The sequence below is a fragment of the Schistocerca cancellata genome, chromosome 11, assembly GCF_023864275.1.
Source record: "Schistocerca cancellata isolate TAMUIC-IGC-003103 chromosome 11, iqSchCanc2.1, whole genome shotgun sequence".
In the NCBI taxonomy this organism is placed as follows: domain Eukaryota; kingdom Metazoa; phylum Arthropoda; class Insecta; order Orthoptera; family Acrididae; genus Schistocerca; species Schistocerca cancellata.
Genome location: NC_064636.1, coordinates 108,516,866 through 108,529,588, shown reverse-complemented (window position 1 = coordinate 108,529,588; position 12,723 = coordinate 108,516,866). Strand labels below are relative to the sequence as shown.

The 12,723-nt window shown below is 38.8% G+C and overlaps 1 protein-coding gene across 1 annotated transcript in view; it reads right to left on the bottom strand.

The window, feature by feature from the left end:
* The window catches only part of LOC126108452 (serine/threonine-protein kinase Pink1, mitochondrial), a 109,385-nt gene that overhangs the window by 66,402 nt on the left and 30,260 nt on the right, over positions 1-12,723 (bottom strand). The gene's annotated exons all lie outside the window — the stretch shown is intronic.

Sequence of the window (12,723 nt, the reverse complement as noted above, 5' to 3'; positions counted from 1 at the left end):
GGGTCAAAAGGAATCAACACGCAACTGTCCAACATGTTTAACAGTCCGATAAAATTAGTGTGTTCTGTGCTGTGGCAAACAAAACTGTCTGCAGACCTTCCCTCTTTGCTAAGGGAACTGCTGTGATGTCACCTACCCCAACGCACTGCACTTCTGGCTCGTGCCACAATCTGACGCTGATAGCAGGGATTTCATCTTTGCATAGGATGGCACAACTCCACATTTCCAGAACTGTGTGTGAGATTACCCAAATGGGACACTGCCACATCATTGGAGAGGCTACGTATCCGGACTTGACGTCCAACATTTCTCGTGTGGGAATACATCATTGGTAACATTTACATTCCACCTCTACCACAGAACCTCAAAGACCTGTGACACCAAATCACAGCTACTGTTCTTACTGCCACATCTGGTATGGTGCGTTGGGTATGGGTAGAATTGGACTACTGGTTAGATGTGTGCCCTATGATGAAGGGTGGACAGGTAGGGAAAAAGAGAGAGAGAGAGAGAGAGAGAGAGAGAGAGAGAGAGAGAGAGAGAGAACTGAGAGTTTGTCTTTTGGGGACTATCATTTGTTATGTTGTTCTTTTTTTTTCATTTACCTGAAGCAACTTTTTGAAATTATTCGTCGATTTAATAATTACTCTTTACTGCTTTCCCAGTAAAACAAGTTCTTCCACAGATGTCAGATGATGATCAGAAGATGGTTTACAAAAATCAGAATTTGTACAAAAAATGGTTATCTCATCTCCTCAAGACAGACATAGTTACCAGACAATGAATCAGTAGTTAAGAAACAGAAATAAACCACAAAATAACAATATTTGGGAACAGAAATGCAAACAAATTGAGGGTTTAATATGTAGATCACAAACAATAGGAGTCTACAGATATGAAGGGGACACTGATAAACAAATCAGTAGACAGCTTAATGCCTTTGAGAGAACGGGAAAAACATTATTGGTCAGTCTTACGTGAGATCAACCAATGGTCTCAAGTTCTTGACATATCTAATTTTAATAATTTTTGTACACTTATAGTAAAAATTGTTTGAATGAAAAACCCAGATTAAAATTTTTTTGGCCCTTTCAATTTTTAATTATTAACTTTTAAAACTTCCAAAATTATTTTATTTTTGTTACATTTGGAAACCTTAAAATTACCCATCTCCAAAATGTTGTATATGGCTTATAGACCTAAATCGTGTATCACTTTACTCAGTATCTTATAAGCTGTAAAATTATGTGCTAATTCACGATACAACAATGCTGCATTTTCTCACATGAAATTATTTTTAAATTCTGAAAATTTCAAAATCTGATTTTTTTTTGTTTTAGAGAAAAAAAATGTATATTAGTCATACATTGTTTGTTGATATGTGTGTGTCAATCTTCACAATGGTGCTACAGTGGGAACATATTAAAATGAATTTTATTTTACAGGTAAGCACAGCACCTTGAGCATAATCTTTATGGGTTTGGACTTTGTATTAAGATGTAGTAAGTCAAAAACCAAATAAGGGTATCAAATCAATATTTTTATTTAATGACAATTTATTACATTATTAGAATCAAACAATTTAAATTCACATTTGGTTTTCCCATTTTAACTGTGAAGATTTTTGACATAACACGATAACAACACATGCTTAAAAATGACTACAAATAATGCATTTAATTGCGCCTTCATTTTACAGAAATATTAATCAATATTATTAAACAGAGATGTAGCTGTTATTATTTCACGATGTGTTAGCTGTTATTATTTAACAATGTGTTACTCATGTGCCTTGCAAAGAGAAATTATTTACTCATCTTAAACAAGAAAGATGTTATGGTGATCCACTAACAGTCTTACTAGACTCTAACATTATGTATTGCACTTTTAACACCCTCTGTACCAAGCCTATTTTATGTACCCGTCCCTAGAAACCAGGCAATCTTGTCAATATTTAGAAATTCACTCCATCAAATCTACTTTTTGGATTGGGGCAAATTTGGTACCATTTAGAAGCTGCACTTTTCATCTTTATTTCTGTGCAACAGAAACTACTTTGGAATTCACAGCTTTAAGGTACAGTTATAGAAATCACATAGGTCTTTTTAAGAATTTATAAAAGTCATATGGATAAGAGAATGCAATAGTTATTTATTTTTAACTAATATTACGACATTACATAACATCTTTCTCTCAGTCTACAATAACTGCATACAAATTTCACACAGAATCATTGTTTTTTAGTGTGGAAAATTATGAAGCAAGGTTCCAGGCAGAGCGAAACACCACACCGTTCACATTCGTACCGTGTCTCTTTGCGAGAAGCTTTGCCATTTTCTTTCTTACTCCTGGCACTGCACACGTGACACACACAAGCAGTATGTTTCTTTGTAGTTCCTCTTTGTTAGCCGACCTACAGTTCCTTCATTCCTTTGTATGACTTCAAGTGTATCATCTTCAACAAGCTGAGCTGCAAGCACTGTTACGAAGTCTGTTATTGTTAGTTTCTTGTTGTGCACTGCATTGTATAGCCAAAAAGCATTGGATTCTCCCATCAGCAGCAGCTGGAAATATAATTTTCGCCACCATTTCAATGCTCTGTGCTGGAATGGGTTGTACTGCAGGCACTGGTCTCAGATAACCACTCCAATTTTATTCAGATTGTAATCCAGTACCTGATGTGGTTACATTACTACAGACCTATTTTTCCTAGTACACATACTAAATGTGGCCTGATGCCTTGTAGACAATGTATATATGTCCCTCTTGTCCTTCCACTTCATTGCTAATACATTATCTTTACGCTGAAAAGACATTTCGCCCTTTCTCAGCTTATTAGATACTAAATCTTTAGGTAATCTTTTCCTACATTTGTTCACAGTACCAACAGATCCAGTACCTTAGTCAGTCAGTCGTTGAAAAAGCTCTGGACTGGAATAATATCAGTCTAAATACACAGTATGACTTTTATTCAGCAAGTCGCCATCAGACAACAATTGCAATACAACAGCGGATGAAGAATTGTCAACAATAGGCTTACCAGCATAAACTTAAAAGTTTACAACATAGCCACTACTGGCTTCAGCAACAGCATAAACTTTCAATCCATACTTATGAGGCTTATTTTACATGTAAACACAGAAGCTCACACAACCTTGAAATGGACATACGCCTTCACCAATTGTCAGTTTTCTGAGGGACGATATGCCTGGATACATCGCTCCTTCAAATTCTTATAATAAGATAAAACTTTATAAAGTTGGTGAAATTCATCTTCACCTGGTTTTTCTGTTTAGAATTGTCAATAAGATGCAAGCACGACAGTATCTGAGTAAAACACAAACGACTCATAACTTGGGGACAGAAGTTACCACTAGGAACAGGATTAGTGCTCCAGTGGTCCATAATTTTTGGCTTTCTTAAAATACACATGTGGAAAAGCATACCCAAGAAACACCTCATCTCACTTTTAGTCACTGGCTTCCAGGAACACAAAACTGAATCAGGCTTCATGTTATTTCCTCTTCTTTTCTTCTGGATTGTCTGTGACGCATACAAATTTGTCTGTATCTAGAGTTCTTTTACGTCACTGTCAGTAAGGAACACATTACTGCAATCCAGTACAGAACTTGAGTCATCAACAATCCCTAGAATCTGCCTGGGTGTAGTGTTGACAGGCAGAGGTCGGTAGGTATCAAATTCAGTCTAGTCAACATCTTCTGGATGTGGCGCAGCCGCTGGATTTGAAGTAACACCTTCAACATCATTCTCATCTGCATCTGAAGACAAGGTGTTGTCGATCTCGCTCTCTAAAAGGAATATATGTAAATACATACATCTCTTACAGAAGACATGTTCAGCAGAAATTTGTGTACTGCACAATTATGAGCAGTGATACGCTGTTGAAAATTTGGGAATACATACCTTCAAACACATCATTATATTCAGAATCATCAGAATCACTCTCCATATAATCCAGAGTGCCGCAATCATTAGTCAAATCCGCGATTTCTGCGTCTGACAAACCCCTCCGAGACACGATTACAAACAGGAAATAACACAGTGACATAATTAAGACTGAGAACGCAAAGGTAAGTTTTAACAGGAATTACACTGCTGTAAACAACACTGCTGTGCCATCTATGAATGCATTTTCTTACTAAACACATGTACAAAGTATAACTCTGACCAAACCCCTAGAAATAACATTACAGTATTTTGCATTAAATTAAATGTAGCAGCCCGTAAATTTTACAGGTCTGGTGATTTTCGTGTGATACTAGGCCCGTAAATTTTACGGGTTTGGCATTTAGAGTGTTAAATGATATAACCTAGTTCTCCCACACAATAATGACATAACTGAGGCAACAACATCCTCTTATGCAATATAATCTGAGGATTTTCATCTCTCTTCCAGTGGCAGTTGAGGGATTTAATGTACAAAGTATGATGTTTCTTTTATTACAGTCAATTTATCTGGTCTTCTTGGTTATGAAAAAGAAACAGCTGATTCACAATGATGTGTGTATAAAAGCTTTACATCTACTTTTCAATTGTGGGTAGCACAGATGCCATTCATTGTTTGTTGTCATAGGTGCAAGCAACAAGTCCTGTAATCTGTTCAAAAGCATGAAGCATCTGGGCCCACTTTAACCCTATGAACATCGAAATCCTTAAAATCAGAAACTATTTTTGCTTTACCTTTGGCTTTGCTCATAGGAATAAATGTATAACACTTCTGTGTGCCTGTGACTGCTACTACAGCTTTATAAAAACTTTCTGCCAAGCTCCTTTTTCATGCTGCATGCTCAGCTTTCTGTCACACGGAACTGATCGATGAAGTATATGCTTTACAAAACTCAAATAACTGGAATGAAATAAATATTAGATCATGTTATGCTTCCAAAGCGTTCTATATGAACATCCCCAGATGACAAGGAGGCACAAATGTGACAGTGTCACGATTTAAAATGTTTCATTTCCCAATAAAACGTTAAACAACTCACGTCGGAATACAAACACAATATCTACCTTTGTGGGCTGTGCTTGGTACTTCTCAAACTCCAACATGTGCTTCTCAACATTTGGTTGGGTATGAAACACTTAATGACAGTGGCAGTTTTTTGCCACTTAATCCCCTGAGCTAAGGTTCTTGAAGAGTTAGAAATGTACTAAGTACCCTGGTCCTCTCTCCTTCAACAGTGCTTTGCTAACTTTCTCTCTCTCTCTCTCTCTCTCTCTCTCTCTCTCTCTCTCTCTCTCTCTCTCTCCCTCCCTCTCTCTGTCACACACACACAGTCTGTCTGTGTGTTGTTCTATAGGTGTTTACTACCACTAACACTACCAGCTGCAAAATACTAACACGAATTCTTTACAGACGAACGGAAAAACTGGTGGAATACGACCTCAAGGAAGATCAGTTTGGATTCCGTAGAAATGTTGGAACATGTGAGGCAATACTGACCTTACGATTTATCTTAGAAGAAGGATTAAGGAAAGGCAAACCTACAGTTCTAGCTTTTGTAGACTTAGAGAAAGCTTTTGACAATGTTGACTGGAATACTCTTTCAAATTCTAAAGGTGGCAAGGGTAAAATACAGGGAGCGAAAGGCTATTTACAATTTGTACAGAAACCAGATGGCAGTTGTAAGAGTCGATGGCCTTGAAAGGGAAGCAGTGGTTGGAAAGGGAGTGGGACAGGGTTGTAGCCTCTCCCCAATGTTATTCAATCTGTATATTGAGCAAGCAGTAAAGGAAACAAAAGAAAAATTTGGAGTAGGTATTAAAATCCAGGGAGAAGAAATAAAAACTTTGAGGTTCGCCGATGACATTGTAATTCTGTCAGAGACAGCAAAGGACCTGAAAGAGCAGTTGAACGGAATGGACAGTGTCTTGAAACGAGGGTATAAGATGAACAACAACAAAAGCAAAATGAGGATAACGGAATGTAGTCAAATTAAGTGGGGCGATGCTGAGGGAATTAGATTAGGAAATGAGACACTTAAAGTAGTAAAGGAGTTTTGCTATTTGGGGAGCAAATTAGCTGATGATGGTCGAAGTAGAGAGGATATAAAATGTAGACTGGCAATGGCAAGGAAAGCGTTTCTGAAGAAGAGAAATTTGTTAACATTGAGTATAGATTTAAGGGTCAGGAAGTCGTTTCTGAAAGTATTTGTATGGAGTGTAGCCATGTATGGAAGTGAAACGTGGACGATAAATAGTTAGGACAAGAAGAGAATAGAAGCTTTCGAAATGTGGTGCTACACAAGAATGCTGAAGATTAGATGGGTAGATCACATAACTAATGAGGAGGTATTGAATAGAATTGGAGAGAAGAGGAGTTTGTGGCACAACTTGACTAGAAGAAGGGATCAGTTGGTAGGACATGTTCTGAGGCATCAAGTGATCACCAATTTAGTATTGGAGGGCAGTGTGGAGGGTAAAAATCGTAGAGGGAGACCAAGAGATGAATACACTAAGCAGATTGAGAAGGATGTAGGCTGCAATAAGCACTGGGGGAAGAAGAAGCTTGCACAGGATAGAGTAGCATGGAGAGCTGCATCTAACCAGTCTCAGGACTGAAGACCACAACAACAACAACAACAACAACAACAACACCAACACCAACACCACTACCATAAGTTAAAAGTTACAGAAAGTGGAAAATGCGTACCACTCCTTCCATTATTTGTATTTTGTTATGTGGCACTGTTTAGTAAAATTTTAAAATTATAAATAATAATTTCATTTTAACAATAGTTGTATGAGCCACTTGCAAACCAACTGCAGCTGAGAGACAGTCTGCAATACAAATAGCATTAAAGTAAAATTTGTTTTCGTATAAATTCCCTTTGGAATACCATGATGAACTTCATCACACACATTAACAAATAGCGTTAGGAATGACAATTTTTTCCAAAACAAAAGAAAATTTCGATCTTAATATTTTCAAAGATTAAAAAAGTTTTTGCTTGGGAAAATTTAGTGTTTTAATTAATTTAGTCAGATAACACATATTTATGTCCTATAATAAACTGAATGAAGCAGTATACATCAAATACCTTTTGAGATACAGCCATTTGAAGGCTTCAAAACATGGCACAAATCTCAGAATTTAACAAACTTTCAAAATTAATAACTCAAAGATGAAACTTCCAAAAAATTTTTAATTTCATATTTTATCTTATTTTGATAGATTGGAGGGGTGGGAGATGATATAGCAATGAGTTCTCCCTCCTCTCAGGTGAGAGATACTGATCTTAAGCAGTAGTTTCTAAACACCTATAATTTATATAGAATAATAAGGTACCTCCAACAAATTGACCACCTCAATGGGAACCATCACGGATTTCAAAAACATCGATCATGTGAAACCCAATTCGCTCTTTTCTCACGTGACACACAGAAAGCATTGAATTGAGGCAACCAGGTAGATGCAGTATTTCTCGATTTCCAAAAAGTATTTGACTCAGTACTGCACCTACTCTTGCTGTCAGAAGTACAGTAGTATGGGGTATCGAGTGAAATTTGTGACTGGCTTGAGGACGTTTTGACGGGGAGGATGTTATCGTGGATCGAGAATCATCATCAGAAGTAGAAGTAATTTCGGGTGTGCTCCTGGGAAGCATGAGGGGACTCTTGCTGTTCATGTTGTATATTAATGATCTTGCAGACAATATTAATAATAAATTCAGGCTTTTTGCGGATGATGCAGTTATCTATAATGAAGAACTGTCTGAAAGAAGCTGCACAAACATTCAGTCAGATCTTGGTAAGATTTGAACATGGTGCAGAAATAGGCAACTTGCTCTACATGTTCAGAAATGTAGAATTGTGCACTTCACAAAACAAAAAAAAACATAGTATTCTATAATTTTAATATCAGATGAGTCGCTGTTGGAAATGGTCAACTCATACAAATACCTGGCTGTAATACTTTGTAGGGATATGAAATGGAATGATCACAAAGGCTCAGTTGTAGGTAAACCAAGTGGTAGACTTTGGCTTATTGATAGAGTTCTAGGAAGTGCAGTCTACAAATGAGATTGCATACAAATCACTTGTGTGACAAGTTCTAGATTATTGCTCGAGTGTGTGGGGCCTGTACCAGATAGGACTAACATTAGGTATTGGACGTATACAAAGAAGGGCAGCACAAATGGTCACAAGTTTGTTTAGTCCGTGGGAGTGTGTTACAGACATACTGAAGAAACAGAACTTGCAGACTCTTGAAGACAAACTACCCTGAGAAAGTCCACTAACAAAGTTCCGAGAATCTGCTTTAAATGATGACACTAGGAATATACTATATCCCCTGCATACCACTCACATAGGAATCTCGAAGATACGATGAGAATCATTACTGCACGCATGGAATCATTCAAACTCCGTATGTGAATGAAACGGGGAGAAACCCTAATAACTGGTACAATAGACTGTACCCTCTGCCATGCACCTCACGGTGGTTTGCACAATACAGATGTTGATGTAGGAATAATAATCATATAATTAAAACACTTTGAAATATTAAGTATTTTAAAATTTGTGATTTATAAAATTCAATAAAATTTAATTTCAATATTAGGTTAAAAAGGGAGAACTCCACGATCTGGCGACGAGGACGGGATAGGCCGTGTAAGCTGCTCCAGGAATTGCTGGAAAAAGGCTGGTGCCAAAGAGACACCAAAGGGAAGGCACTTGTACTCGTACAATCCAAAAGGTGTGTTGATATCCATGATGTTGTAACCTGTTACCGGAACGGTCGCAGGGTAGCCGAGAAAGTGTGGCAAGACCAAACGGAGAGCGACCCGTGAACAAACAAACGAACGGAAAGGACGGACACGAAGCGACGACGGACGAGGGAGAGACACATTACGACGACCACATGCAAGAAGCAACGGAGTGACGGAGACAACCAAACGAATCCAAGACGACCACTAGTAAGGAAAACAAAGAACGAATAACACGCCGTCTGTTGTCGAGGCCATGTGTCAAGACTCACGCAACGATTAGACTATGGGGGTGCCACTATTAGCTGCTGGAACCACGTGTTCCACTGTGGCGCCCTCACACTAGATGCGGACCAGGAAGCGCGTGCCACCACAGCTTACGGCGCAACGGTGCAGAGACCTCTAGGGGACTTTGACGTCTACGACGTTTGGCGGGGATTCAAATTCCGCAGCGCGCGGTACCAGACATGAGATTTTATGAGATTCCTGGAAGTCCCTCGATTTTTCCAGGTATGTTATGATTTCCTGAGAATTCCAGGTTTTCCAGAAGAATCATCACACTGATAAAGAATGCCAGGGGATGTGGAAAACAGTGCAGTCACTGTTATAATGCAGAAATGGAGTGATTTATCTAATATCCAAAAGGACATTTTGCGGGCAAAATGTGGAAACATTTCCAAAATAGCGAAGTTTGTAAAATATTCACATACCACTGTGGTTGAAGTATAACACACATGGCAAAATCGTGCTATCCAAAACTAAAGTGCGCGTCATTTACGACGGCGGCCAAATTTAGGTTCGTTCTGCACATCTGACGTCACAAAACACAGTCAGCCAATGAGCAGAGAACGACGTTGCCAGAGCTCGACTGCAGTGCAGAGCACGGACGAGTGTCTTCAGTTTTAGAAACGTTCAGTCATACATAAAGTAACTGAACAAAAAAAGCATTCTTTATACCAATTGCTTCATATTCTATTAATTAATTAAGCCAAACAAGCAATAAGCCTCCTAATTCAGGCGATAGCAAGGAAAGGTGTTTGTATCATTCTCACTAACCGCTTTTTCGCAATAAAGAACAGCGGTAATTGTTTGTTTCCTATTGTACTTTGATGAAACGTGAGTAATTCATAGTCATACCAACAGTGTTTGAAGGTATTTGGCGTGATTCTTTAAAGAACTCCAGGAATTCTGTTGAACGACGAGCTTTGTTAGCGTAATGGTTATGGTGTTTGGCTGCTATGCCAAAAGGTTCCGTGTTCAACTCTTGTTCGATGCTTAATATTTCCTTTATTTACAAACAATATCCAAGTGTCTTACTTCATGAATTTTATTTTTTTGAATGTAATTTTTCGAAATTTATAGTGGCAACTAAAATCGACCATACGGAAAGTATACGCTATGGACTTTTACCTCTGCAAACTCTTCAAAATTTCGTACAATGGTTTACTACATTTAATGCTGCACAATTACTGTGTTGAACATCGAAACAAAATTAAGTCATTTATGCGGAGAGGGGGGGGGGGGGGGGGGGGGTGAAGGTATCAGTCAAGACGATGTGTAAAAATCAAATTTTTGGACCAAATAGTTTTTGTGAAATCGAATGATAAGTGTGTCGAAGCAGTCTGAACACCATATGTCTGCACAGGTGAGCAGTGCAGTGATGACAAAATCGCGCACAGCACGGAATGCGGGGAGCACGTCTATAGCAGCGAAAGGGTTAATGCGGCCGTGGTGGCTTTACTTCATAAACTGAGCGCTCCCCCCTAAACGTAAGTTTAGGAACTATACTATGGCGCTGCTTCTCTTGGCGCGTGCAACTGGCAATGTCGCAATCTCCCACGTCTGGGCGCGCAGGCGCGAACCGCCAAGATAAAAGAATTGAACTATAGTACAGAGGCAACTGTGCTGTGCCACCAGCCAAAGATAACAGGGCTGACAATGTCTGGAGAGATGTGTATGGGCAAATACATGTGCAACTGTTGGGCAACTAACCACCCAGTGTGCCTTCAGTGACCGTTCAGCACACGTTTCCGTATACGTGCCTCTGCAGCAGGAGCCCGGTTTGTGCACCTACACCGACTGCTGTTCATCGGTGACACACGCCGGAATCTGCACACCAAAACCGTCGCTGGAAGTCCACTGCACGGAGACAGGGAGCATTTACAGACGAATCACATTTTATGCTCCACTCGACATACAGCTGTCGGCACGTACAGCGCGAGGACACCGTTAGCATTACTGGGAGCATTATTTGTCTGGGGAATGTTTTAATGGCATTACGTGGATGATCTTGTCATTCTGGAAGATGAAACGGATCAACAGAAGTATGCACCTATCCTTGGGGACCATGTCCTCCCCTTCAAACAGTTTGTTTTTCCTCGGGACACTGGCACCTACCACATGTCTAAGAGCACCACAAAGAGTTTACTGCACACCCCTGACCACTAGAGTCCCCACACTTTAAAACCCAACTGAAAGTCTGTGCGGCCGCCTCGATCGGGCTGTTCACACCGTGGATCCTCATCCGAGAAAACGAGCACAGGGAGCTACGGCACTGCAGTCGGCACGGCTCCGTATCCACGTCAGTACCTTCCGGAACCCCACAGATTCCTTTCCTGCACATCTCGCAGAGGTATATGCTGCAAAACATTGTTATCCAGGCTTTTGACAGGTTATCACAATGACGTGACTGGACACTGTGCTCTGCAAATTATTTGTACTTAACTGGTGTTTAAAAAAGCTGTGTTGTCGAAATGCAGAATTGCAACAGGCATAGATGCTTCCAACAGACTGTGGAAAACCCGCAGGCCCTACCTGTGCGACAGCGGAGGTATGACCTTCAGACCGTTACCTTTCCAGTTCTTTCAATTGGCAATTGGCAATTCTACCTCCTCAGCTAGGACATACAAGCACATTGCTGTAGCACTCCAAATTTGGAGAGTGTGTTTTCTTGCAGTATTCGTGTGATAGCAAGTTTTAGTTACTTTGAGGGTGCTAAATAACTGGAAAAAATGAGAAAACTTATATAACTATACTGCAAAAGCTCTTATTTGTGGTAACTGATCCACAAACATTAAGCGAACAAGAATATAAAAAATAAGGCATAGGAAGCTGAAAAAACAAAATTCACGGCAAATATAAAAAATGCGCCAAAATTGAAAGAAACACAAATAGGTAAAATAGAGCGAGTAAATAAATTTAAATATCTTGGAGAAAGTATACAATTGAATGGAGTAGAAAAATCTGCAATAGATGTAAGAATTAACAAAATGGAAAAAGCATGTGGTTTGACCAAAAATATTTACAATAAGAAATATATATCTAGAAAAACAAAACTAAAACTCTACACCACAGTGGTACGACCAGAATGTTTATATGGCTCTGAAAGCATAATGATGAACTGTAACATGGAAAAAAATAAAAGTACTGGAAAGAAGGATCATTAGAAAAATAATGGGTGCAATAAAAACTGCAGATGGTTGGAAAATAAGAAGAAATGAGGAGATCTGTAAAAATATACAGAAAATATCTAAAGTAACGGCCAAACAAAGATTAACCTTTCCTGAACACCTATATCGAATGGACGGAAATAGGCTAACAAAACAAATACTCCTATATTTCTGGAAGAAGAAATCGACAGTAGCATTGATTACAGAAGTAAGGAAAGATCTAGAAAGAAACAACATCAAAGAATCATAAATAGCAGAAAGAAACTGTTTTAAAAATAAAATAGTAAATTCAAAAGGCTTTCAAAGCAGAAGAAATAAAAAAATCGGGAACAACATGGATAGAAGAAAGGAAGAAGATGAACTGAAGTTGTTAACATGATCCTAGTTCGTCAATATGATTGTGTTAAAAAAAAGGGGGCATAGGAAGATATAGTTGAAACATATTTAGAAATTTTCCAGCTGTGGACCAAAGTGTTATAAAAACTAAGCCACAAGATTTGAGATCAAGGTTCACGTAAGAGCTCACAAAGATGCACGCCTCTGAA